This window comes from Mauremys reevesii, linkage group 17, assembly GCF_016161935.1.
Source record: "Mauremys reevesii isolate NIE-2019 linkage group 17, ASM1616193v1, whole genome shotgun sequence".
Taxonomy (NCBI): domain Eukaryota; kingdom Metazoa; phylum Chordata; order Testudines; family Geoemydidae; genus Mauremys; species Mauremys reevesii.
Window position 1 is genome coordinate 11,928,596 of NC_052639.1, and position 5,619 is coordinate 11,934,214.

Consider the following 5,619-nt stretch of genomic DNA (forward strand, 5'->3'; position numbering starts at 1 on the left):
GCTGTGATGGCCGAGTGGTTAAGGCGTTGGAGTCGAAATCCAATAGGGTTCCCCTGCGCCGGTTCAAATCCTGCTCACAGCGAGGCCTGTGTTTTAGCCAGTCTCTCACCCGGGCAATACCTCTGTACAACCCCCTGAGACACTCTCAATTCTCTCCCCACCCCAAGTAAATTCTGTTCTGCTCCTTTCATCGAGATGCCTGGGACACTCCCGCACACTGTGTACCTGAGGGGTCGGGCAAACTCTCCGCACCTGAAGTCTCTGCCAGTCACCGGGTGCCCCATCGATCCGCCATAGCCCTGGTTCTGCTCCTCTCTAGCATGTGAGTCAGCGACTCCATGGGAGCTACGGGGCTGCAGAACCAACAGAGAGAAAAAAAGGTGCTCAGCACCCACTGGCAGCCAGCTCCCCCCCACCCACTACAGGCCTTGCTGACAAGCTCCTCACACTTGCCAGTGATCAGCTGTTCAGTGGGGTGCAGGAGGCGCTGGGGGGGGGAGGAGCAGGGAGAGTGGGAGAGGGAGAGGAATGGGGCAGGAAGGTGCAGGGCGGGAAGAGATGGGACAGGGGTGGGGGCTTGGGGGAAGGGGTGGAGTGGGGGGCAGGGCCTGGGGAGGAAAGGGGGGATTTGTCCCATACCCCGGATCCCTCTAGGGCCGGCCCTGAAGGGAAGCACTGACTATCACAGTGACAATAGAAGTGACCAGCCTTGCGGGGGAGGCTGAGGGAGATCCGCACTCACCAGGTCTCTTGTCTCCCCCAAGGTGAGCCAGACACTGCTCTCTCCTGGCTCTCACTCTAGCAGCTGGACGCCAAGGAGCCATTTCCCCTCAGGAAGTGCATCGAGTGCCCCTGTGGTGCTGGGGGGCTGGCGCTGCTGCTGCCTGTGGGGCTGGCAGGGGGGCTGATGTCTGCACAGACTCTCAGCTGCCAGGCCGGAGGGGGCACTTGGGACCTTACCAGACTGGCTCAGTGAAGACGGGGGGTTGACAGAGCAATACAGACGCTCTCCAGAGCACGGAGCAGCAGCCGCCCATGCAGCCAGGCAATGAGCAAATCCCATAGCCTGGAGCCGAGGGGGAGGCGGCAGCTGCTGTTCCAGCTCCTCGGGGACAGGCCCTGTCAGCCAACAGCCACTTCTTACTCCCCACAGCTAAGGGCGCCGGGTTCCTCCGGTGGGGGTGTGGAGCAGCCGTTCGTTTTCCTGTCCGCACTCCTCTGCGGTGTGAAAATCAGGGAGGGGAGGCAGAAGCCCCACTTCCCTCCCGAAATGACGCCCAGTGGGGGAAGCCAGGACAACAGGGTGGGGCGGCAAGTGGTGGCCAGACTCTCACTGCCAGGGTCTAGTCTAGCTCAGAGTCCAGCTCAACTTCCTCCCTGCACCACTGGCCCCCAGTCCCCTTCCACCACCAGGTCAACCCGGGCACTAGGGCAGGAACGGGGTGAGGCAGCAAGTCAAGCTGAGCAAGGCAGGCAAAAGCGAGTCTTGTCTTCATGGGCCGCTCCCAATGACGTCCTGTTTGTGTGCAACTGCTGCAAAAACATCCCGGGCAGAGAAGCAACAGGCCAAAATACTGCTCCATGGCTGCCAAAGTAGCTTAGTTGGGAGAGCGTTAGACTGAAAATCTAAAGGTTCCTGGTTCAATCCCAGGCTTTGACAGGTTCTTTTATTCTCTTTGTACAGGGGGGCAGCTTGTTCTCTGGCAGCCCAGTGGTACTTGCACCCAAGGTGAGCAGAGCTGCTGTGGGGCAAAGCAATTTTGGGGGCCCCTTCCATTAAAAAAAGTTGCAACATTGTATTCTCATGGGGCCCCTGTGGGGCCTGGAACAAACTTCCCCACTTGCCTCCCCTGTGGGTGGCACTGATGGTGAGTCTCTGATCTTGGGCTCTGCAGTAGGAAAACATAGAATGGGCTTCTGCCCTACTTGGCCCACCTGACTTTTAACAAGGAGAGATGAGAGCTGTCTTTCCCAACATGGCAGGAAGACAGCAAGGCAGGGTGACCTCAGGAATGGTGCCAGAGGGCTGCTGGGCAGTGACAGGCAGGGATTGGGGATGGAAGCTCCTCTGTGCAGCTGAGCAAGGGCAGTACCAGGGAAGGGGCATCTGTAAAAGTGGCCGTGTGGAAGGTGGAAGGGATTTGGGGGCCCAGGAGGAGGCGCTTGATGTTCAGTGCCTTGGAGCAGCTGGACTTGGCCATGGTGGGTGTTCAGGAAATGCACATTAACAACTCTAGGGTAGCTCAATAGGCAGAGGGTGATTGGAGGAAGGGCCTCCTGGCCAGAGAAGAACGATGGGGCTGGAGTCTTGTTTTTCACATTCGTGGTGCTAGTACAGAAGGTGGTGGAGCTCCAACCAGGGAGGGCATTACTGGTGGCTTTGTGCTCTGTGGCACTGGTTACTGCTATATTAGTGTGTATGGTCCCCAGTTAAGGCATGAGAGGGAAGATCAAAGGCTCCCTTCCTCTGGGCTGCATGATGTTTGGTGTTGGGGGGGATTTTAATTGTGTCAGCCGGCCTGAGCACCGCTGGTCCCGTTTTCCCAACCTTCAGAGGAAACGTTTTTACAATGAGCACTACCTGGCGCAGGTCTGTAGTGAGGTCGGCTTAGAGGAGCTCACTCCAGCCACAGAGGGGGTTCACCTTTCTGCGGGGACAGGCCAGGACTCGCATTGACCGGATTTATGCTTAGCTTTTGTGTCTTTAGCACGTTGCTTCTCAGATTCTTTCTTGGCCCGACTTGTTACACTTTGACACTTAACAGGCTAGAGTTTGTGCACCTTCCTACTATCCTCACTAGGATCTGATTTCCAAATTTTGAGGAATGACTTTTTGCCTCTAACGGCCTCCATTACTCTGCCATGTACCTAGAGTGGCGTTCTGCTGGTCGTCCTATTGTCGCTTCTGATTTAGGGCAAACGTTTCATCTGAGCCTCTAATTGCGGTGTTTTTAAACACTCTGCATGCTGCTTGCAGGCACCTAACACTTGTGACAGCAGCTCCTTTTAATTCCCATCCAACCATCTGTACTTATGCCGATAGGTCGACTCTAGGTCTTTAACTCTGAGCGGTAGCTGAGAAGATGGTAAATGGGGCAGAAACCCGTTCGACAAACCTCTTCATTTCCTTGTATCAGAGGGGAGCCGTGTTAGTCTGGATCTGTAAAAGCAACAAAGACTCCTGTGGCACCTTATAGACTAACAGACGTTTTGCAGCATGAGCTTTTGTGGGTGAATACTCACTTCTTCGGATACCGCTCAGAGTTATTCTTGCATCCGAAGAAGTGGGTATTCACCCACGAAAGCTCATGCTGCAAAACGTCTGTTAGTCTATAAGGTGCCACAGGATTCTTTGTTGCTTCATTTCCTTGTTATTTCCTGACTTCTTTATTCATCCCCTTTTCCTTATTTCCTGGGTGAGGCGGCGGCCTGCCAGGGAGCTCCCCGGCACCTCTGGCTGCCTGGGCTGAAGGCAAGAGGCAGGCCTGGGCGTGGCGAGGGCCTCCTGTCCTGGCCTGAGGCTGCAGTGCTTCCTGGTCCCCTTTTCCCACCACCCCGGCAGGCGGCTGCTGCGGGAGAACACGAGGGAGGCTCTGGGGGCGCTAGGCAGCGCTGTGTGTGGCTGTCAGGAAAGAGCCGAGGCCCGGACTCGACCTGCCATTGACTCGCGTGGCTCTGCGCGGCCGTCAGCCGGGCGGGCCAGGCCGCGGACGTGACTCAGGCTTGGGCAGCATGGCGCTTTCCTGACGAGGTATAACCCTGGGTGTCAGGTCGCTGTGCAGCTTTGATCTAAACTGACCAGCAGCCCACAGCCTCCCCCTGGGTCAGCCCCACCTGGTTACTCCTTACAGGCCGACCTCACCCCCCTTCCAGTCCCGGATTCACCCCCTAATCATCCTACTACCACTCAGAGCCACAGCCGTGGAGGTGCTGAAGGAGGGAGGGGTGACTCCAGGGTGGGGTTCTTCTCTAACGATGGCTGGCAGAAAGGTGGTGCTCAGCTCTGTCAGCGACCTGCCCAGTTGCCTCGCTGCCAGGGGATGCAGACATTTCTGTAAGGCGATTAAATGGGGTATTTGGCTTCTGAGTGAATGTGAGAAATGTGCAATTATGAGAGGGAATTTCCATCTACGTTTCTACTGCTCTTCAGTGGCCTAATGGCGAAAACATTAGCTTCCTAAACCAGATATTGTGGGTTCAAGTCCCATCCGGGTGAAAAACTCCTCTCTTCTTGTATAAAGTACTGGATCTTCAGAACAGTCCTCCAGGAACAGAATCTTCCATTTGACAAATGCTTTCTAAACCCATCAGTAGCAAACAGTTAATACTAGTGTTTGTCTGAGAATAGAGTGAAGGGGAGTGTTTACTCCGACACAGACAGAAAGAGCAAGGCTGTTCTGAAAGAGAATGGATCTGTCTGGAGACAAAGCAGCCCATGAGACTGAGCAACCGTGTGAAAAGAAGAGGTTCAAATATGTTAGGTGTTATGTAGGTTGGCCTGGCAAATTTAGCGCTTGGCTACACTTGCAGATGTAGAGCGCTGGGAGTTAAACCAGCCCTCGGAGACCACAGCAGGGAAAATGCTGCTGTGTGTTTACTCTGACAGCTGCAAGTGCACTGGAATGGCCACACTAGCAGCTCTTGCAAATGCCACAGAGAGCAGTGCACTGTGGTAGCTATCCCTGTGTGCATGTGGCTGCATTGTGCTTTTCAATTGGGGGGGGGGGGTGGAGTGTGTATGTGGGGGGAGAGACAGTGTGTTTTGGGGTCTGAGAGTGTGTCAGCATGCTGTCTTGTGTGTTCGGACAGCAGCAGACCACCCTCCCCACCTCTCTCTCTCACACACACCCTGCATCATCGGCAGCAGCATTCCCCAGTCATGGTTGCTTTGTCCCGGAGCAGATAAGCAGCCGGCTGTCGGAAACAGAGCTTTGAAAGGGAATATCCGCATGCCGATTTCAAAACAATGACCACAGTGGGCACTTGACTTCAGGGGATTATGGGACGTTTTCAGAGGCCAATCACAGTGCAGTAATACAACACGTCGTCACACTCACACCTGGGCATTTCAGCCGAGGCAAAGTGAACTTTATGCTTCTCATGGAGGTGGATTACCAGGAGCGCTCCAGCTGCAGAGCCCAGGTGCTCCATGTGCCTTGCGAGTGTGGACACCTCAGGAGTTAGGGCACCCGGGGCTGCTTTAATGCGCTCAAACTTGCAAGTGTAGCCAAGCCCCTAGACTTGCGACCTGACACCCAGGGTTATAAGACAGACATAGTGACCCCCTTACTGGCCTTGGGGAACCCCAAACCCTTGTTACTAAGGGCACTGAGGAGTCTCTGTCCCTTAATAACTTCTGGGAGCTCCCAGCAGGCTGCGGGCGTCAGCCGCCTCCTGCCACACAGGTTAGACTCTTGGTGCTGTGCCGGCCGCCCCCTCGCTTGCAGGCCCAGTGTGAGAAGCAGGAGGCCTGGTGCTGGCAGAAGAGGGTTTTGATTGATCCACCTCTGTGTGCTGGGCACAGGACGCTTCCACTGTGTCCCTCTGCTGGCTTTTCTTCAGCAGCGCCTAGCGGCCCTGGCTCCAGGCTAGCGCCTGGTGAGCTCTGGCACTGGCAGG

The 5,619-nt window shown here is 55.7% G+C and overlaps 2 non-coding genes across 2 annotated transcripts; both read left to right on the top strand.

The window, feature by feature from the left end:
- On the top strand, window positions 1–82 carry TRNAS-CGA. Its single transcript has one exon. It is a non-coding gene; the product is annotated as a tRNA-Ser (tRNA).
- Window positions 83–1,587: 1,505 nt separating this feature from the next.
- On the top strand, window positions 1,588–1,660 carry TRNAF-GAA. The gene has a single exon. It is a non-coding gene; the product is annotated as a tRNA-Phe (tRNA).
- Window positions 1,661–5,619: the final 3,959 nt, after the last annotated feature.